General features: G+C 41.4%; 1 long non-coding RNA gene across 1 annotated transcript; it reads right to left on the minus strand.

Annotated features, from left to right (window-relative positions):
* Positions 1 to 7,074: 7,074 nt before the first annotated feature.
* Positions 7,075 to 14,888, minus strand: LOC128851889 (uncharacterized). The gene is made up of 3 exons (XR_008449421.1): positions 14,726 to 14,888; positions 13,027 to 13,230; positions 7,075 to 7,191 (listed from the first exon to the last, which is right to left on the minus strand). It is a non-coding gene; the product is annotated as an uncharacterized LOC128851889 (long non-coding RNA).
* Between the last annotated feature and the right edge of the window lie 7,624 nt (positions 14,889 to 22,512).

Here is a 22,512-nt window from a genome sequence, read left to right on the forward strand (position 1 = left end):
CATTTCCAGAGAAACTGGCCTCAGAGACAAGACTTGGAGGAAACCTTGGTCATGGCTTTGTGGTTCAAACCCAGCTCACATATCACCCCTGCAGCTGTTCTCCAATGTGCGATTCTTCCACTGTCTCTGTTAGAGGGGTGTCAGCTGTGCCACCAGTGCTCCCTATCCACTGTGCTGGTGAACATCCGAATGCATGCTTCCACCGGGATCCTCTGCTCTGATTCCAGGGTAGACTTCTGCTCACAGCCTCCTCCCCCATCCAAACCAATCTTTGGGCAGGTTGCTTTGTTAACACCAGAGTTACGAAAGCAGAAATTTGTCAGCTGCAAACACCTCCATCCTGGTTAAATTTTGCAGATGTCTCACTGAGCAGGAGATTGTCCTTGCTCTTGTGGGTATATTTTTTCACATGGAAGCTGGTGCTAGTTGCACCCAGGAGCTGAGGTGATGACGTAGTCCTGCATCTGTCACACACTGATACTGGTTGGTGGATCTTGCTCAGCTCTGTTCTCAGCAAAACATGCCAGGGAGAAGATGCATCCAGGGACAGCAGGGAAGAATTAGACTGATGCCACTGCAGCTGGGAAGGTGTTTATCAAAAGATTTCCATCAGTCTGCAGATTTGGAGCAAGGTGGGAGCGGAGGTGGCTGAGGAGGGGGCCTGTGGCCCGTCCCTGGACTGGCTTCCCCTGCAGTACCAGTACAGGCAGCTCCAGGGCAGGTTCTGCTTGTTGCCGAGTGCTCCCAGCTGACAGCCTATTTGTTATTACTTTAAATACCGAATTTGTGTTAAAGACAGCAAGAAGTCTAGTAAACCAAAATGGTGACATTTAAAAAAAATGAAGTCTCTCAAGTAGATGTTTAATCTTTCTAATAAAGAAGTTATCTGCTAAATACCAAGTTTAACAGTTATGTAATATATCCATATCAAAACACAGACAATGACTGGCAGGGTACCACTTAGCAATTGGTATTTAATCAACCTTAAAGGCTTTCCTGCTTAATCTAAATCACACTTAGAGCCCTCAGACTAAGGTGCAGTGCTGGAAGTTTTGTCAGTAAAATAGTTGCTTTAAGTGTTGTGAGACCTGAGGCTACGTGATGGCTGTGAGCATGGGAGTAGCTTTGTGCATGGACATGCCTCTCATGGACCCTTCAAGCTGGTTTGGAGCCTCCCTTCTGTCCTGCCCTTCCTGACAGAGGAGCTGTGGCTGCTCTCATTCTCCCTGCCACCTCCTCCAGAGTCCTCCTTGGAGGCTTTTTGGACCCTGGACCACAGTTAGAAAATCTGCTGCATCATACAACATCTGCCAGGTCCAGCACACCTGATACCCATCCCTGAGTCCTGAAGAGGGGTCCAGCTTTGTCACCTAATGGGGTATCCATCACTTTTTTAAAGGAGAAGGCCACATCTGAAGGAGAAAGAGAAGGTATTAGTTTTGGATTGAGGTTTTGGGGAAGCCAGGACACAATGCAAAGTGACAGTGTATTAGTATACAGTCAAGGACAATGCAAGCCTTGGCCAAGACACAAGGTAAGGGCAGAGAGATGAAGTAAACTAAGACAAAGTCTAGGGTGGGGGTGGGGCTGTCTGAGCAATAATGTAGACAAAGTAGGGCATAGAGTGAAAATCTTCGAGGCTTCCTGTGCCTCTGGGTGAATAAAAGAGCAGGCACACGACAACACACAGAGGAATAATGAAAACCAGTTATAGAGATCAGGCAATGTGATAGGAAACCTGCCACAATTGTGCATTATTACAGAAATTAAAAAGATTCTCTGTCATCTGCCACAGACACTGTTGGATGCCCTTCAGCTCTGCTCAAAACTGGAGTGCGGGCAGCACTCTGCAGTGCCATCAGCCACGACGAGCCACCCCAGCTCAGGTCTTCTCCAATGTGCTGGAACTGAGCACCTGGAGAAATAGTGAGTGGTGTGGAAGGGATGAGGGACAGTGGATCCAGCTGCTCCGCTGTGGCAGACATCTGCTGTGTGTTCATGGCATGGTTTGTTGAGAGGAGTGGGAGTGGGTTCTTGGAGAACAGCTCTCCCTCTTGGGGAGATCAGTCTCCCTCTAACTGAGAAGTGCTTCTCCCTGGCAGAAAGCAGCACCATCCTTAGCGCCGGTATATTTTGGCACACTTCAGGGCTCAGTGAAATGTTTTTGAAGCTTTTTTTTTCCTTCTGTCAAAATTCTTCTGTGTCACAGTGTGTGTTTCCACAGCATGGAGTCAAGTGGAGTCATGATGAATTTGCACATACAGCCTTCAGCGAAAAGGAAGAAATGTGGAACGAACTCTTCCTAAGCACAAGTCCTTCAATTTCAAGGGGCTTCCAACTCACAAAATCACTTTTATGATGACACTCCCCTGCAATGTGCAAAGTGATGCTGTGTTCAACCAACTGCTGAAACCCGAAGAATGATGCTGTGAGATTAGCTTTGAAAGGAGCTGGAAAGGGGCAGGTGTGCCAGTATGTCAGAGGTACTCTAAAAAACCCAGTTGCTGTTTTCATGTCATGAATCAACACTTCCACCTAAATCTCCTTGCTAACTGATTCATTACTGTATGTCATGCTAACAGCAGGCATCTGCTATATGCCTCTTTTCACAGTGTTAAACAAAAAGCTAAGTTTTACAGTTTAAATAAAACATCTTTATTTCTTGTGGAAAAGATAGCATATACGCTGTTTAGTACCCTACGTATGGCAGAGATGATTCGTGCAGAGATGATGCATACTATTTTTCAGGCAGCAGCAGTCTTCCTTTGCCCTGTTAGTAAATGCTCAGTGATTCTGTACAGCGAAGTTGCTTCAGCAGCCTTGAGGAACAGCACAGGTAGACATGGAAGCCAGCTCCCTGTTCTCAGAAGACCAAAACACAATCCCTACCTGGCTGTGGCACTGAAAATAGCATGACAGCACTTTCATCAGCGGCCCCAAGATCCTCAAAACTCTTTCTTCACTGTGCTTGAGAGACTCCTAAAAGTAAAGAAACTTTATTTGCAGTCACTGGATTGGAAAGGCAGATGTTTCCTGTCCTTCTCTCTCTGCTGTCTAATCCTCGTCAGTTTAGTTAACATCCTGAGTCTATGTGAGACAGCAAATGTCATTCGGGGAATTGCTAGGGTAAGGGGAGCATGCATGTTCTGCTGCCAGTTTTTTTTCCAGCCCTTATACATCTTACTGAAGAGTGGAAAAGACACCCAGCTTTGTACATCAAAGGACATAATAGCACAGGTTGGGCCAGTGGGGAGCTTAGCTTTTGTGTCAGCTCTGACTGTAAACCTGGTGGGATGGCTGAGGAGGATGAAAGAATGAGAACTGGAAAATACAGCCAGATGTATGTGGTGACTTGCCTCCTTTCCAGCTTTGGGTGATGAGATTGTCCTGAGAGCTTCACTTTTGTTTTGTGCTGAGTGAAATCCGTGTGAGTTCTCAGATCTCACTTCCAAAGAGAACATGTCTCTGGTGAGCCGATTGCAGGGCACTGGATCCTGCTAGAAAATATTTAGCAATTCTGTACAATTCCACCTACTTTAAAGTTGAAAGTAAATGTCAAATCATGTATGGGATGCTGGAGTATTGTGAGACAGGCAAGACATTGTAATAAACTTCTTGATTTATCTGCTTTATTTACAGTCAATTTGACCTTTTGATTACACATTTACAAAATGAGAAACTCATTCATAAGTGGAGAAACAATATTTTCCTGGGTAGCAATAAGTCTGATGGAGGTGTGGTAGACTTAAGACAAAAAATTCCTGTTCTAACTGATGTGACTGTCCTTGTCCAGAAGACATTCACCTCCATTTGTATGACATCTAACATAAAGAAGATACTGTCCATGAAATGGTCCAAATCTGAATTTTACTTCCAATAATGCCTTGCACAGCTGCATTTTGTGTTTTGTGGAGTCAGGCAATAAAAAAAAAAAAAAAAAAAAAATAGACTTGGTTTGCCACTGACGATATGGAGGAATGTTCAGGACGAATATTCAGGTTCTACACTGAATAGGTAGACCAGTAGTAAGAATTAGTCCTCTCAAAATACAAAACAGCAGCTAAATGTGAGGGCAAAGGGTGTACTGCAGTTGTGCAGGTGGTGGATGGAGGCAGTGGTGCCCCCAATTCTTCCCTGCATCTGCACCAGCATGATGCCTGAGTTGTACGGGAGATTTTGAAGCTCTTGGATCTTTGGCCTTCCCTTTCTTCCCCCATGCCTGGGTTTGTAGTGCTGGGTAGGCAGCTAGGGTTGGTGTTTTTTCGTACTGAGTAGCTGTTACATGATTGCACTGACTGGAAGGGATTGGCCTAGAGGAGCCTGGAGATGCCGCCCCATCCTGTGCATCCTGTGACAGTGAGTGCCAAGACCAAGATGCTTATGCCAGGCCTGGGGTGTAGAGGATCATGCAGCGGCATGGCAAGTGGGTCTTGTACTCCTGAGAAAAATGGTTGTGCCCTGGTACTCCCGGCCTCTCCCTGAAGAGTGAATAGGTCTGCTGCAGACCTCTGAAGTAGCTGTGACACTGACCTAAAGCCCATGTGTATTCAGACGTAGAATTGGCCAGAGCTAGTATCCCTCCAGACTGGGATGCACAGGATTTGTTTGAGCTGCATGTGCTGGAGGATGATTTCAGCTGCTTTCTGCAGCGTGTGTGACCTTAACACGGTCATGGGCAGCAGAGAAAGGAGACAGAGACAGGAGATGAGCACTGCTTCTTTCTAGCATTGTCCCTGACGACGACACAGCTTGATTCAACTAATGGCAGTAATTAGGGATAATACTTTGGTAAGCGTTCAAGATTTTCCTTATAATTAACCCCAGGAAGCTTATATTTTTTCTACCTACATAACCTGCCATATGTGTGGTGAGAATTTCTTGGCTTTTTCTTCATTTTTTGGTGGTTTTTTTTTTTTCCTTTCTCCCGCTGTCCCATTTCCAAACCAAAATTTTATTTTCTCCATTCATAGATAAAAGGGACATCAGTGATGAAAATAGCTCCCTTGCCACCTCTTATATCTGTGAACTGATAAAGAGGAAGGGTGTTTTGGCATCCTAGCTAGGAGTGGCGCTTATAAATGTACTATTAATAGCTGCTATTCTGAAGGCATAAGCCAAAGGTGGGTTGGACATGTTAAGTAGCTTGGTGATACTGCTGCTAGAATTAGAAACACTCCAGAGACTTGATGTGGTTAGTCCTCAAAACACATCTGAGAAGAAAGGTTTTGTGGTACCTGTTTTCCTGATGGTGAGATTAGCCAGGACTACTAAAGCAGAATTTAAGTTTATATGCCAATTAATAACTTACTCAGATTGCTAAATTTGTTACCTGAATGAGCATTAATGCACTCAGATGTCTGCTCAGTGGCTGTGTCAGCCCTTTTCCCAGGATATCTACAGATAACCTGCAACCTTATGAATTTCCCGAACTTTAGGCTAGGTCCACATCTTTGTATTTAGCCTCAATTTGTGGCTCTTTCCTATAAATTTTTATATTAGCACCTGTATCTGCTTGTGGTTTTTATCTTTGCACTATTCAGTGGAAATGAGTCCCACAGTTTAACTTGATGCTGTATGAAAACATATTTTTTTTCTCCTTTTTACCCTGTAGCTTGATGAGTTCTGTGACAACCTACACCTTTTGCATTGCAAAGAACAGTGAGTTATATTCCCCGCTGAGTTTTTAAAAGCACTTCTGATAATCATTCTTGACATCCTGCATGATTTTCTTCAATCACATATCTCCTTTTTCAAGCTACAAAGACCTACACTGTTTAATGTGTCTTATATGCCAGCTGTATCACTGCTAATAATTCCATACTTGGTAAAAAATCCAGATACCATAGTTCTTTTATTAAGAACTAATAAACTGCCCAAACAGACTGAGCGAAAAAATTTGTTTTCAAACTTTTTCCCACAGAAGCTGCGTTCAAGACAGGAGATGCAAAGTGAAAAGAAGCTGAAGTGTCTGTGGTAAATGCCTGCCTTAGCATAGTATAATGTATTGTAATATTTAGAAACCACAGTTTTCACTACAGATTCAACAGCATGGAAATCAGAGCAATGACCATAAAATTATTACCTAAATTAAATATTTCTGAGCACTAGCCTTTTTGTGGTAAGATCGGAAATGATCATTTCATCTGAAATGAGCAATTTTCAAGTGTTTCACATGATACATGCTCACAAGAACAAATTATATTCATTATACCTACCAACACCCACAGCCTTGTATTTTTAGTTTAACTCAGATACTGATGTCTGTAGCCAGAAAGATAACACAGATGCTTTTGGTGTCAGACCCAGATGTTTTGGTCGCTGTGACGACACCTGTGCTGACTCTGTTGGCAGCACTAACAGCCCCCAACACAACTGCTGTCACTGCACAGCCCTCAGAGGAGAAAACAAGCCTGTTCTTCCTGTGGTGTGGGCCTGGGTAGTGGCCTGACTGGGATGCAAAGGCTTTTTCTGTTGCAAAGTTACTTCAGAAGCTGAGGGAAAAGCATGCTAATATTTTACTCCCTTTGTTCTCTGAAAAGCAGGGGGTAGAAGGTGTTCTTGCTTACAACAAAGCATGTGGGGTTTTCTGATTTTGGGCTTTTTCTCTATTTACATTAGAATTTATAACATGCAAAGGGTCAGAGATGGGAGTATCGCAGTCAGGCACCCGTGCTAAAGCGCAGAAGAAAGAGCGATGGCTCAGAAGTTTTGACAACCAGCGACACGGGGAATTCATCTAAACTGTGACATAGTGAGCAAGTTCCCTTGCGAAACCAAACCTTTCACAGAGTCATTGGCATGTTTTCATCTCAGTGGTTTCATTTCACATTCATTACTAAGAATGATTTAGTATTTCTTTGGATGACTTTGCAAATATACCATAAGAAAGGCAGGGTGAAGGTGAAGAAGCACCTGAAGTACACTAATTTCAGACCACTTCTGTTTATTTGTGTTAGTAAACACTTTATTTCAGTCTCAATGCATTATGTCTGCATGAACACAGGTGCTATGTGTTGCTGTTTTTCCATGCCTTCCAGAGAGAAGCAATGCTTGATGATCCAGTGAGGCATCAGTGCTTTATTAAAATTCTCCAGGTATAATCAGATATTTTCCTATAATCAGTTGAGTAGGTTGAGGATACAGGGTTTTGTTTTCAGTATTTTTTTTTCCACAGGAAGGTGGTTATTACTCCTGAGAAGATGGGAGATACAATGCAAATGACAATCAAGATGATGGCTGTAACACTAAGAACCAGAAAACACAATCAAACAGAAAAAAACAAGTAATAAGCCAAGTATCCTGACAAGGTCAAGCTGCACGCCAAAGGAGCTGTGTGTCCAGTATAACACACAGCACCCAACCAAATTAACAAGGCTATTTAAATCTAAAAAATCTTGCTTTGGTCAAAATTTGACTGAAAACATTTGACAAAAGAAGGCCGTTAAAGATTAGCAACGGAGAGCAGGAAGACATACGTGTAAATTTCTTGTCAGTAAATTATTTTCCAGTCATAAGAGTGTCTTGTGCCACATGCTGATCTCACAGATGGTGCAGTAAATCAGAGCTAACTCTGAAAGTGTCAGTGGAATTATCTTTGTGTAAATGGTACCAAAATTGGTTCCTAGCTGTGAAAGACAGGGATTGCCTTGGAGCATAAGCACAGACAGGAGAACTAAAGGGTTTGGTTGTTTTTTTTGTGGATTTTTTTTTTTTTTTGCCTTAGAGTATGACTCATTTTGTGGCTTCGAGCATTTTACATAATTCTTTTGCTTTGGTTTCCTCCCTGCAAAGTCAGCTGATAGTTCCAGAGGAGCTCTTGAGTGGAGAACTTTGATTATGGAAATTGCTATGGAAATGCTTGTTTATTACCATTAATGGAAGTAACATAATAAATTAGAAAATTTTAGCTCAGCCAGGGGAGTTGGAGGGCAAAAGGCACCACAGATTCACCACGACCTTTTTGTTTTTTGAAGTACCAGCTATTGTTCCATATGATGAAGAGAACATTCTTCAAGGGAGAGATATCACCCAAGAGTGAAGCAAAGAATGCAGTCCTGTGACTGCACGGGCCAGACTTCAAAACTCAGTACAAGTTCCTTGTGACTTGCATATGAATTTAATGTCAGGCAGCAGTGACCACAAAGCCCTTCTTCTCCGTCTGTTTGGCTTATACTAAATTCAAGGATGTTCTGCAATATCTCTATAGATGAGTAGGATTTGGAAGTCTTCTTTCCTGAGGAAAAACTATGGGCTTATACAGCCTGTTGCACTCTTTTCTTCTCTCCCATTCCTCTTCCAAAACACACTTTAAATTTTGGTTAAAGAGTGTGTGGAGTGGGGTCTCTATTGGTTGTCTGTACAGTGTCAGGAATTTTCATTAAAGCATGTGGGCATGTTACCACAGTAATCTTTTTTTGAATTTTAAACAAGGGATGCTCACATATAAAAAAATCCTACGTGTATACTTCATAGGAGCTGATGTGCTGCCAGAGGGAAGCAAACTGGCAACTTAGTAGCATTGACAGATCAAAGCCAGAGACTGACGTTTTCCTAATGTGTCAAATAAATAATCATGGTCTAAGCAAAGGAAAAGAGACTTCTGAATTCACACAGTTTCTGGAAAGAAAACCTCATAAGCCTGCTTACCATAAACACATCCTTCAGCTTTCTGATAGAGGATGCTGGGATGTTCCAACAACAGAAGATTCCTGACCTTTACTATGACTCTGGACACTGAAGATGGGATCAGTTTTCCCTAAACATGGCCAGGTGTCTGGACTCCTTCCACAGTCAGTGGAAGTAAAGGAAGTGAATTATCCAACTTCTCTCTGTTCACGGGATGTAGAGGGAACCTAGCAGACCACATACTAACTTACTGACAGATAAAACTAGAAGATGCATTGCTCTTTAGCTGCTTCATATGTTTAACAATTGTGTATAAAGTCTCTGTTTTACAGGGAGAAAGTGAGGCTGAGATGAACTGATTTCCCCAAAGACAGTTAGCAACAGAACTGAGGTTCAAATACACATGCATTCAACCCCAGCACCACCCCTATATCCTCCCCTACTTTCCTCCTCTTCTTCTTTCAGATTATACTGTCTCCCAAAGACAACAAATAACTAGTCTATGTGCAGGAAACCATTTCCACTTCTCCTCATGGGCATAAAGGGGGTTAAAATAATATGGCTGAGTGAACACGGCTAGCTCCATCAGGCAGGTTCTGAGATTTAAGGCTGCTTGTGGGACATCCAGAGCTGATTATTAAACTCTGCTAATTTCACTTTCTTAAAGTCGGGTGGCAAATTTCAGAAAATTGTTCTTGTGAAGAAATATGCAGTGATTTACCTGCCTTGTCTGACAACAGCATTGCATCATTGCTGTTGCTCTCTTTGCCGAGCATATGGAAGCTGAGTGCTCCCTGGCTAGTATCCAGACATCCAAAAGTTAAATTGATGGGAATTGCCATGAGGGTTCTAACTAATGGGAGAGATAAAGAATGAAGCCTGTTTTATTTTTGCTTGTTTCTTTTCTTATGAGAGTTTTCTTCACAGAACAAACCTAGATACGACTGCATGCAGAATAACTCTTCTGTGTTTCCCCCCTGGGGATGACTTATGCCAAGTTGTGATCTGTTTTGTTGTTCCAGCCCATTGGGCTCATCAGTTTATTCAACTGACTTTTTAAATGACCCTATTTTTCCTGACTCTGTAAAAAGTGGCAAGAATCTAATCGCGCTTTTGGGTACAGGGTAGTAGCAGCAGGATGAAGGGATGGGAGAACTCTGCTGGGGAAGAGTTTGCTGGGCAAACCTATTGGAGTGGCTTGGGTGATTTACACATCAGTCATCAGTATACAGGATACGCTTTAAGCCACATAGCTGGCGTCTGCAGAATCCAGTGCAGGATGCTTAGTGGTTTCTTATCCACAGGGACAGATGTTACAGAGAAGCTTAGATATGCACCTGTAGTTAGATTAAACATTCGAGGGGCCTATCTTCTTCAAGCCATTAGAGCTTGGGTTCCCTCTTCACAGTCTGCACTCTGTGGACCAAACTGCAGATTAACTTTTCCACAGATGGAGATTTTTTTCCCCCATAATCATAGTTCTGTTTCATTTTTATGTTGCTTGCTAGATTAAGTTTTAGAGCTCTCTGAGTTTTTTTTCAATATGCAAAGTGAGACCAGAAATTTTAACTGTTGTACAGTTTTGAAAGTTTTTTTTCTTTTTGCTGTAAGCAAAGCTCAGGAAATCAAAGGTGATTCATCTTTAAGCTCCAAGTGATTTAAACCAAACAATGCATTTTGATTTATGATAATGAAAAAGATTGCAGAGTGATGACAGGGCAAATGAAAACTCACATTGCAATGATTTTTATGGTAAGTATCATTATATTCATGCACTCAACTAATTCTTCACCATCAGTTTTATTTGTGGGTTTTATTGATTTTAAAAGTTTTTATTTACGGAATTTATTGGTAGGGTTCAATTGACAGCCTTGGAAAAAGAAGTCTGCTATTCAGAGAAGGGATATAAAATTTTCTCCTGCAGCCCTGCAAGTACGGCTCAGCTCATCAGGACCACAAGAAGAGAGTAACAGAGCATGAGAACATTTTTCTGTGGTCGAGATTAAAAGTCTGGCTTGGCATTCTGTCTTCAACAGTGATCTGTAAGAGCTTCCTGTGGGGTACCATGAAAGAGAAGGAAACACAGGGTGATACTTTCTCCCAGATATTCCCTCAGTCACCAGCAATTTGTGGCTTGGAGAGTTCCTTCACTGGAAGATCACTTGCATAGGCACACTCACAGCATCACCTCGCACACTGAGAATGTACAGCATCCTGTGGCAAAAAGCTCTTAATTGCATTTTTTTTTTTTTTTGTGACAACTAAACATTTTTTGGCTTTTGAGTTCTAGGGTTTTTTTGTTTGCTTGAGGTTTTTTTGTCACCTGCCGGTTTCATTGGGTGCTCCCCAGTTTTGGACTGGAAAGGGGGTATGCATGTCCCTGTTTCTATGTCACTTACTGGGAGGGACATTGGTTTCTGAACCTTTCCTTAGGCAACACAATTTCCTTTTTTCTGATTTCAGGCCTAGTCTTGACGCACAGGATGACCATTTAGAACAATAAAATAAATGAACATTAAAACATGGAGTCAGTCCCAATCATAAGATTTTTTTAATCAATCTATTTTTTGTTTTTTAAAGCTAAGTAGTTTATTTTACTTCTGTTATATATTTATAACTGCTGTAAGTACTCCTCTGTCATGCTTTTAATCTGTTTTATCTTATTTTTCCTGCACCATAAATTTAGACAGCTTTCTGCTTATTTAAGCTTATATTTCCTGAATCTGCCTGACTCCAGGTGCCAGGGTTTTAAGAAATGGGTCAAGTACAGTGAGACTGAAGACAAAGCCGTAGGATTTGCAGCACTAGGATTTTTTTGGTTTTGTAGCTGTTTTCTTTGTAGAAAGCTCGTTCAGGAAACATCTTAGCCTAGGCTGTACCAGAAAGTCACAGCTGGATTTTATGTTTAGAAATCAGCAAAAGAGACTCTGCAGAATCTCTAGATAACTTATTCCAGTTCTTAACTACCCTTATCGCTAGAAATTTTTCCTAATGTCTAAACTAACTCTCTCTTGCTGCAGCCTGAGCTCATTATTTCTCACCCTACCCTCCACACAGATGAAATACATTTACTTGCTTGTTCTTAACAGCAGTTTTTTAGAAAGTTGTTATCATGTCCTTCCTCAGTCCTCTCTTCCCTATACTAAATGACAACCATTCTCCTCTCTCTTCTCACAGGTCATTATTTCTAGATCTCTGATCATCCACCCTAACTTCCTTTCAACTCCCTGGCCTGGCACATATCTTTATTAAGGCATGGTGCTTGAAAGTGGACCTGCTGTTTATTCAGAAAGGGTGTCATGACTGGGATGGTGCTGCGGGAAGGGGATGGACCATTTCTCTCTTCTTACTAACAGAGCCTCTCTACTCATCCTGCGATGACATTTTCCTTTTACCCACAGCAGCACTGCATTGTGTGCCCAAACCATGCCAGAGAGCTGTTTTACTTTTATGCCCAGCCCTTCATGCAGAGTTGCTGCCCTGCCAGCCAGCCTTCACCACCTATCCACTCCCATCCAAGGGCAGCCTTTCGCTCCTACCCCTTCTAAATTATACCTCTGTGTGTAGCAGGGCCCCACACAGCTGTCTCACACTTGGACTGGGAGACCTTCGAGTTTCAACTTGACCCACTGGGGACAAGACAATGCAATATACAGACATAGCAGTGATTTACCTGACCACAGTCGCTATATTGGTAAAAGCACTTCAAAAATAGTGGAGGCCTTGACATTTCCCTGTCTCCTCTCTCTTGCACCTAGGCAGTGCTACAAGATAAAATTTCTTGCTTCTCTCTCATAAGACATGCTTCCAAGTAGTGGCCAGTAATTTACATTTCTTACAGCTACCCGTGCTTGGGACTTGTATCTCTTTGGGAATGCATTCAGTTGTGAGATTACAGCTCCCATTTCAGCCAGGCTTGTCCTGTCCCTTTATAGGGACTCAGCTGATAGTCCAGAATACTATACCTAATGTGTCTGGACTGCTGTCCTGACACATTTTAGGGATAATCCTCCAACGTCCTCAGACATTTTTTCTGGGCCATCCTGTTTGGAGTACACCGTAAACACAGTTCTCACACACCATGGACATGTGTCCAATACATTGTAAGAGATGGAGTTTATTGATAGGTACCAACGTACTACACTCAATATACTTCAATATACAAGTCAACTTTTCATTTCATACACAATGGTTTTAAAAATGCAGTGAAACAGCATTTAAGTGATCTTAATGATGGTGTTGTCAATAAAATGAACCCTCCTTCTTTTCTGCACTGGTCAGATCTGCCCAGCCCATTGATAGCTGACATGCTTTGCAGCTTATGTAAGTAAGGCATTAAAAATATTTATCCACAGTGCCTTCAAAAGACATAAGTGGGTTCTGGTAGTCAGTGTTTTTTACCTGTCTGATCAGAGTTTCATGGGTAACTGCTCCATGCTGGTCTCGTATTGCGGAGTGTACACCATACTCAGAATTCTTTCATATTGTACAGTCCAGATGTCTCTGAGCAGTCAATGAGTAAATTTGGTAGTACTTCATGCTATCACAGCTCCCAGTTGTCAGCTGAGCCTCCTAGTAGAGAGATATTTGGCATTTCTGACAAATCTGAAAGAATTAAGTGTCGACCTGTTATTACTGTCCATAGCTAGGACATCATCAAACCAACATGATCTCATTCCTACACAAGCACAGAGCCTGAAATCTGATGTCAAGGATTAAGGGAAATCTTGGAAAATTTGTGTACTAACGCTGACTGGATTCTCCTTCTTGTTACTCTTTCCAGCTTTCTCTTCTCAGTCCCCCACTCTTCATGTCCAAAGAGGACAGGACAGAGATAAGGACAGTCTGACAATGTGATTGAAAAGGCTTTTTGCAAGACACCTGATAAAGTTTATTCAGTTAAGCAGATAAACCTGTCCTTCATGAAAAAAAGCATTAACGCGATCCATCAATGTTGAGTGTGCTGCTCTTTAATTTTTGCTGGTTTTGTTTATTGCCAAAGGGAAGCATAAACCTGGCACATGGGTAACAGGTGAAAGCAGAGTCAGAATTGGAAGGTAGAGGAGATATTTGGTTTTAAACAAGGCTATCTAGAGTAGACAGGTTACAAGTTTCATGATTTTCTGCACAGATTGAGACTGAACCAGATGAGGCAGCAGCTGTATTACCTTGAACTCAAAACATCTCATTGACAGTTGTATTCTACAGGTCTGTCAATTGCTCACGCTTGTCAAATTGCACCATGTCACTTTTATTAGCTTGACATCTAAAGAGTTATCTCAACCACTAGAAAAGATGTCTAAAACTACATAAAATTATTTGTATGTAACATAACATCGCTGTCTGGTGACCAATTGTTCAAAAACTTTATCATGCCTTTTCCTGTGCCTTGTTTCTGGCTGAGTAGTAGCTTTTAATTTAAAATAAAAGCCATTAGCATTTCAATGTGCTAAAGTGCTCAGAAACTGGCCTTACTCATATTTTGTTTGGTTGCCAATAGCTTTAATCAGAGATACCTTTTCTGAGTCATTGGTGTGACTAATACCCTTGTGAGGCCACCTAGAATAGACTTCCTCTGAAATAATTTACCTCTGATGCATAAAGACAAATTTGGCAAATCCCTTTGGTCTTCCACTGTATCATGTCTACATTACATAAATAAGATAGGTAAGTAAAAATGTTGGCATGTTTCCTTGGGGACTTCATTAAGTGTTCTGATGAAAGGTGTTTGTAATTTATAATGCAAAATAAAATGAGTAAAGTGACTTGCCCAAGCTCTCATTCTGAAGCAGTGGCAGAGGTACAATTAGGATCAATCACCTGAATCTCAATACCAAGATTTAGTCACTCAAAAAAATATAATCCAGACTTCTCTACATCCATCATACTGGATTTTCAGATTCTGTCTGATCTGGAATGTTGACATATCATTCTAAATATTCCACCCTATTATTTATACCTCCCCTGCCTGCCCAAGTACACCTCATTTACCATATTTCCATGGACCACATGTTATTTGCAAAAAAATATTTTAAATCAGCAGAATTTCAGCTTGTTCACAGACGTGGCAAACAGAAGAGTCATATTACTAAAGACTGACCTTTCCTTCAGAGTCAAGAGGAAGATTCTTCTGATTCAGAGTCACGATCCTTTCTGTCCTTCCTGCAGATTTTAGGTTATTTGGGGATTAAGGATGTTTTAGGGAATGTTATTTTTAACTGGGTTCAGTTTTTCTGGGAGGTGGGTTTTACATGCTAAATCCATGTGACTCCAGTAGACCTTGTTATAGACACTCTAGATATTTGTGTGCTATGAGTGGTTTGAGAATTTTTAATAGCAACCTAGGGATTTTATTTTTAACCTTTTTACTGATAACAGTGAACAGTTATCTATGAGGGCTGTGAACTCACGTCTAGCTGCCATGATACGTAAGTTACTCACATCTGTATGCACAGCCATAGGTTACTAGAGTCTTAGAAGACTCATTTTCATGTGTGTAACAGTGTAGTTTCACAAACATTTATTTTAAAGGGAGCATTATGTTAAGCATCTCTCTCCCAGTCCTTTATGTGAATGCTAGTCAGTGGAATCCAAGGACTACTAGGCTAAAAATGAGTTTGCTGTGTGCTGCTGTTAATCCAGCACACAATGAAAATGATTTCTTTTAGCTTAGCACATGGCCTCACAAAACCAACTCGGCAAGCAACACTGAGTTGGGGGCCATAAGAGAGGAAGGACCAGGAGGAAGCATGAGGGATGATGGAGATGGACGGTCACAGAGAAAAGAACTTCCATACTCCCAAGAACTGGTAAAAATTCCCCATTTCGGTGCCTTGTGAGCACATACATTAGAGCAGTTGCCTCTTGTTCTGTTTCAATATTTAAATGATGAAGTCACTGGAGACCATGGAGGATGGCATTAGTCACTGGTAGACAGTGTAGTCTGAGACATTGCTGTGTCACCTGAGCCAGTCTGATATAAATGCATATATAAATGTGTGTATATATATATATATATATATATATATATGTGATATATACTTGCCACTTAAAAAAGTTGTATGCCTTCTGCCTCCAACAGTACTTCACAATTCAACAGAAAACTGCAGATGTGTTTGTATCTAATTAAATAATTTCTGATCTGGGATTACCTCTTTTCCCCCTCTATTCAACAAAATTCCTCCAGCAAGATGTGGGAAATAGTGCTTTTATTTTTTTCTATTGTGTTTTAAACAACCTTTTTACTCCCATATGTCTTACATGGCTCAGGCTTTATAATTTATAGATTACAAAGCCACAACTAAAGTCCTAGATAAAACTAACAAGTTGAGCATAGAAAAGAGAAGCACTTTTTTTTTAAAGTGAAATTATAATTAAATTTTAAGTCTGCAAAGAAGGCATAAATTCACAGTGTAATATTGATTACAAAGAGTTAATTTGTCTAATGAGTTATTTCCTAAAAAATCTGTGATGCCTAATAAACGAAGGTTGCATGGATTGGTGTGATCATGCCCTTCCCTACCCACTGCTCCATCATATCATGAAAACTGTTATTCTTTATAATGATAATAATTGAAACATTTAAGGACTCATTCTTTAAAGTAGAAGATTTTTTGACTGCATATTACCCTAAATACTTATATGCTGTTTCTGCAGTTGTCATTCAGCAGTTTTATAGTTTCAGCTCTTGGAGGAAAACTCTGATTTATTATTATTTGTAATAAACACGTGCTGTTCTGCAGTAAATAAATCTGTTTCAAGAATACTGACTTAGGACGTGCTTTTAACTTTTATGTTAAATTCTCATTACCTCGGGGTTCAAGTAATCCCAGAGAGATGTTTATACTGCAGTGCAGAATGAAAGGATGTGCTGTGGCTGGAGGATGAGATACACTCCTGATAACCTCTTCTACCTTTGTGCATTTGCTTGAAAGATAATTGAGATTGGCAAATGTCTGTTCTCTTGCTTTTGTTAAATGTAACCTTACTTATCTCAGCAGCAGCTCTCAGTCCAAGCTACTCCTATCTTAGTAGATGAATAGGTTTATTTATATATTACTTTTTATCACGTTGAGAATAGATTAGGACAGTTAGAGGGAAACCTCCTACTAAAGCCCTTAGATGATGCAGGACTTCAGACAAGCCTTCTGGAGTATTTTTAAACAAAATATATAAAATCCGACAGTCTCACAGAATCACAGAATGGTTGGGCTGGAAGGGATCTCTGGATATCATCTAGTCCAACCTCCTTGCTAAAGCAGGCTCACCTAGAATAGATTTGCACAGCAGTGTGTCCAGGTGGGTTTTGAATATCTCCAGAGAAGGAGACTCCACAAGCTCTCTGGGCAGGCTGTTCCAGTGCTCCGTCACCTTCATAGGAAATAAATTTCATAGAAAATAAATTTTTCCTCATGTTGAGGTAGAACTCTTGTGTTCCACTTTGTGCCCATTGCCCTTTGTCCTGTCGCTGGGCGCCACTGATGAGAGTCTGGCCCCATCTTCTTGACACACGCACTTTAGAAGTTTATAAACATTAATAAGGTTGCCCCTCAGTCTTCTCCAGATTAAGCAAACAGAGGTCACTCAGCCTTTCCTCATGAGAAAGTCCCATCATCATCATCCTCCTCCTCCTCCTCCTCCTCCTCATCATCATCATGATCATCATCATTGTAGCCATCGTGGTCATCCTCCTCCAGTCTCCTTATTATCTTCATGGCCCTCTGCTGGACTCTTTCCAGTAGTTTCTTGTCTTTCTTGACATGGGGAGCTGAGAACTGGACACAGTACTCCAGATGGGGCCTCACTAGGGTGGAGTAGAGGGGAGGATAACCTCCCTTGGCCTGCTGGCCCCACTCTTCTTAATGAACCCCAGGATACCATTTGCCTTCTTGGCCATGAGAGCACATTGTCAGCTCATGGTTAGCATGCTGTCCACCAGGACTCTGTTACACAAAGTGGTAACACCTATCTGAGACTATGTCTCCTACCTGTGACAGCATCCAAAACCACACCTTATTTTCTCAAAACCCACTCATCTAGTCTCATTCCTCATCTGCCTTCTTTCACCAGCAGGATGCCTGTGCCTGTGCCTGTGCCTGTGCCCACATGTTTTGCTTTAAGACTTCCTGTTCATTTGCGTTGTCATGTCCTCAGTTTCCACTGGAAAATGGAAAAACTCATCTCAGCTGTGAAGGAGGTTTTTGCCAAAATTAATCTTGGGGAATTTCTGGAAACATCACTTCTTCCCAAGGGCAAATGATGCCTTTTCCTTCTCTAAGAAGTGACTGAAGAGAATCTGTTGCTTTTAGAGCTGTCAAGTGCATCTAACGATATTTGTCCTTGTATTCATGTACATGCTGCAGAAGGCTAGAGTAGGCAGATGCTTCGTTCTTTTGTTTTCAGACTTTTCAATATTGTTAAGGGGTTTAATATATCATAATTGCTCAAGACTGCTGTTTCCTTGTGGGTCTTTTTCTCCCTCACTATGATAAAGTTCATGGTGAAGTTTAGATAAATATGACATTTAATGCAGTCCTATTCTTGCTGCTATGGAGACATGCCTTGTGGAGTGTTACCAGTTCACTTTGGTCTATCACAGCATGATAAGTTCAGCACACTTCTGCCAGATCTTCCCAGCTCCTTGTCTTTGTTGTTAATAGTTTAACATATATGCAAGTATAATACTTGGCAACTTAATACAATGTTTGTCTTCATTAAAGTGCTTCACAGATCTCAGTTAATGAAGCCCTGTCAATGTGGTTTTAGGTGGGAAAGGGCTTTTATAATATAGGAAAAATAGTGAAATTGAGGGACAGAGACAATAAGGTTGGATCTTCCAAGCTGGTGAAGAGCCTAGAAGCCAAACTTTGTGTTACAGTTTCTCCAGAGGCAAAACTATTTAAAATTTTTTCTGTTCTCCCCTACAGCTCCACTTGCAGTTTGTCCTTCCCCTCAGCCACAACAGTTCTGCTGTTTGTGGGGCATTCTGGAAAGCAGATTGGTAGCAATATGTTGCTAAGACTATGTCCTGGTCCCATCTCCTTATCCAGCCTTTAATAAGGGCTGATACCAATAAGATTTCTTGCTTGTTTAAGATGGAAGCAAAATCAAACCAGGACTTCAGATTTTGCTGATAGAATCATAGAATGGTTTGGGTTGGAAGGGACCTTAAAGACCATGCCGTTCCAACCCTGCTGCCACTGGCAGGGATACCTTTCACTAGATCCAGTTGCTCAAAACCCCATCAAACAGGGTCTCGAACACCTCCAGGGATGAAGCTTCCGAAACTTCTCTGGGCAACCAGTTCCAGTGCCTCACCATCCTCACAGTAAAAAACTTTCTTCCTAATAATCTAAATATCTCCTCTTCCAGCTTAAAACCTCTACCCCTCGTTCTATCACTGTGCTTCCTGTGATAAATAGACCCTCCCCAGCTTTCATGTAGGCCGCCTGTAAGTCCTGGAAGGCAGCTATAAGGTCTTCCTGGATCCTTCTCTTCTCTAGACTAAACAAGCCAAACTCTCTCACTTCCTGCTGGTATGGGAGTTGCTCCAGCCCTCTGATCATCTTTGTGTCCCCCCTCTGGACTCTCTTTAGCAGGTTCATGTCCTTCCTGTGCGGAGGACTCCAGAACTAAGTGCACTCACAGTGCACAGGATGACGATTCATTTCAAAAGAAGTATGTGCCTCTTGCTGTGCATGCAGAGAGTGAGAAAACCTTTCACCCTGTCTAAGGTAAAGAAATATTTTGTAAGGGTGAACCAAAACAAACAGCCCTTTCCAAATTCCTGTGTTTCGGCATTTGGTTTTTCTTTTGGGATTTATGTTTTTGTTTTATTTTGTTTGCTTTCTTTTTTTGTTTGTTTTAAATCTGGACTTCAGTGACCTCTTTAAGTCATGACTTTACAAACAGGGGACAGGGAGGAGTAGGAATTAGTGCCTGAGATTGGAGGGAGTGTAAGAACTTAATTATCCAGCTTTGCGAATGAAGAAATTATATTTTGGAATATTTTTCATGGCCATCAATGGAGTTTTGTATAAAAAAAACTAAAGGGTTCTCAGCTTAGCCGATGTGCATGCAGATCTGTCCATTTTAGGTCGACATGAAGACTAAAATCCCCTCGTTGTCTAGCTGATTACAGATCCCTACTTAACAATTTAGCAGCCTGTGATATGGGGCCCCGCACTTGACTTGTTGCTTAAGGTTGGAAATTCGCCACATGACTCCCCCACAAAAGTAAGGGCAAAATGCCATAAAGCCAGCGTATCACACTGCTTACACGATGGTGTCCATGTGTGGTGCAAGCTTTATGCAGTTTCTTGTAGTTTTTATTCCTGCCCTACACAGGCTTTAATAAAGGACATCTTAATGAAGACTGAATGGCATTTATTATCCAGATAGCATATAGTGGTTGGTTAGCCTGATGGACTGGTAAGTACATGTCTCAGTTCTACACTATTTTTCAGTCCTTAATTAGGGAATTTTTCCTTGGTAAGGGCTGAACTATGACACCATGAAACAATTTCAGATTTACGTTGTGTTGCTTAGAAGGACTAAGGAGCTATTATGCACATTCCAGAGAGGACAGGCTTCCACCAAGACCCCTGAAAAGCTTTGCTTAGATTTCCCAGCAGACTTCAGTGCTCAAGGGCTGTGTCTGCATGCAGGAGACCTAGGCAAATGTAGATACACTAGTCTTTTAACTCCTTTAATTTTAAAATGTGTTAGAGGTAGTTTCCAAGTATGGAATTCAGGACATGCCTGCATTGCTCATTTAACTGTAGTACATATCCAGGTATTACTTCTAGATGGGTTCATACACTTTATATTCCTGGTCCTATTAATTGGGGTTTCTTTCTTTTTACTGGACCAGCAGACCTCTAGCTGCAGAGTCAGAGACTTGTTAAACTTCTCTAAGAGCTAGGCTCCCTCTTTTAATGGGGTCAGAACAAGGTGCTTGTTCTCTTACAAAAACACTTTGGGCACCTGTGGCCAAAATAAAGCCCAGTGGCTTGGACAGCTATTGCATCAGAAAAAAAAGCCTTGCAGAATATTTCTTTCTGTGAGCAGGTGATGCAAAAGGACTGTAATAACAGAGTGTTAACAACTACTCAGTGCGTTCTGCCAAGTGAAAGAAAAATGTACTTAGATCCTTTGGGAGATGCATTTGGATGTATCTAGTCATGGGATATTTAAAAGAGCATGGGTGGGAACTTCTGTTGAGAGAGTTTGGTTTGCAGACACTACTGTGGTAGCTGCAGACTGTCACATTTATTTTTCCTCTTGTGGGGAGAAAAAACCTCAATGTCTGTTTTCAGTAATGATGGGGGCTTGCCTTGTAAAACAACTTTCTCTATGAAACTTTCTCTGTTGTGTAATATTTGTGGGGAGGCAAAACCAGGCAAATCAGGTTTGTTTACAATGAATAGGACTTGCTCCTTGGAGGCTGTTGTGATTCAGCTTCCCTAGTTCAAAATTATGCTAATTAGCTCCTGCCTCGCTACCAAAGGGAGGCTTTGTGATTTCAGGTATGTCACCTACTGGAAATGACTAGAAGACCGAAAACGTACTCAGTTCCTCAGGCAGTGAGTTTTTTTATACTTTTAAATGAGTTTTTTGTGAAGAGGTATTAGATAGAATATCCCTGGTGTAAGATAAATGGTTTCCCTGAGTTCACAACTAATTATCCTCAGGGATACAACAGACTGAACAGCTAGATGAGCCAGAAATAAAATGATATCTTGTGGCTATAGTGGGAAGTAGGCAGTTATACTCCTACCATACATGATTAGATGGCTATCGAGCTTGTTATTGTCAGAGAGGAAATGACCAGCTTTCCCATACACAGCCTCCACAAATAACTAAGTGCATTTGCACTGCAGTAGATCACTGTCTCTGTTGTGCATAGGCAGATGTACAACATCAGTAGGGTTTGCTAGTTAAACATATTTCAGACCAGAGTCTTTACATACTCAAAAGAGATACCATTTTGTACCATGCGGTATTACACATGCTTTTCGCGTTTTTATGATATATATATTTAAAATACACATCTCGTACTGAAGGATGAGAGAGCAGGCTTTTGTTATTCCTTATAAATCCAGGAGGTTTTATCTTGTTTGTCCAATGCTTGAGATATTTTACTGTTTTCTTTATCTTTCCAGCTTTTCTCAGCTATTTCTCATTGACAATTAGTTTGACATTTGAGCCTCCAGGTTGTGACTGGAAGCAGAAGGGTAAATACATGTTGAAATTCTTGTAGTCCAAATAAAACCAACCACAAATCTCATGCAAATTTCAGAGAAAAGTTAAATATTGCAGCTTATAGTTCAGGTGTTTTATTGTTGGCTTTTTTCCCTCCTCCTCTTCTCAGCCAAAACTCTCATTAAAGCCAGCTGCAGTTTTGCCTGAATAAGTACTGCAAGATCTAGCTAATTTTTGCAGAATGAGAAGTTCTTCTGCTCCTTAAACTCTGGATAAGCATCTGAACTCTGTGCCACATGCCTAAATTAGATCATTCCCAGCACGAGCCTCACTCCAGGAGAAACTTTGCCAAGTGGTGTCACTGGGCTGTACTGGGGGAGGCTCCTGCAGGGCAAAGAGCTGGGTTTGTGGGGAGCCCCAGGACCTCGCAGCAGAGGAGGGAGCAGAGGAGAGGGCTGGGAGAGGGAGCGAAGGGCAGAGCACTGGTGTAAAGAGCATGGCTCTCTGTATTTGTTGTTATTTGTCACATCGCTCACCAGAGCTGCAGCATACACTCTGAAGTGAGAAAAGCCTAGAGCATTGCAGAGCCAGGAGGGATGGGTGCAATCTCTTGGCTGGTTGAGGGCACGCCTCAATGAGACTGCTATTTATATCTGGCGGAGATGGATTGTGACAGCACACACT

Source organism: Cuculus canorus, chromosome 3 (genome assembly GCF_017976375.1).
Source record: "Cuculus canorus isolate bCucCan1 chromosome 3, bCucCan1.pri, whole genome shotgun sequence".
In the NCBI taxonomy this organism is placed as follows: Eukaryota; Metazoa; Chordata; class Aves; order Cuculiformes; family Cuculidae; genus Cuculus; species Cuculus canorus.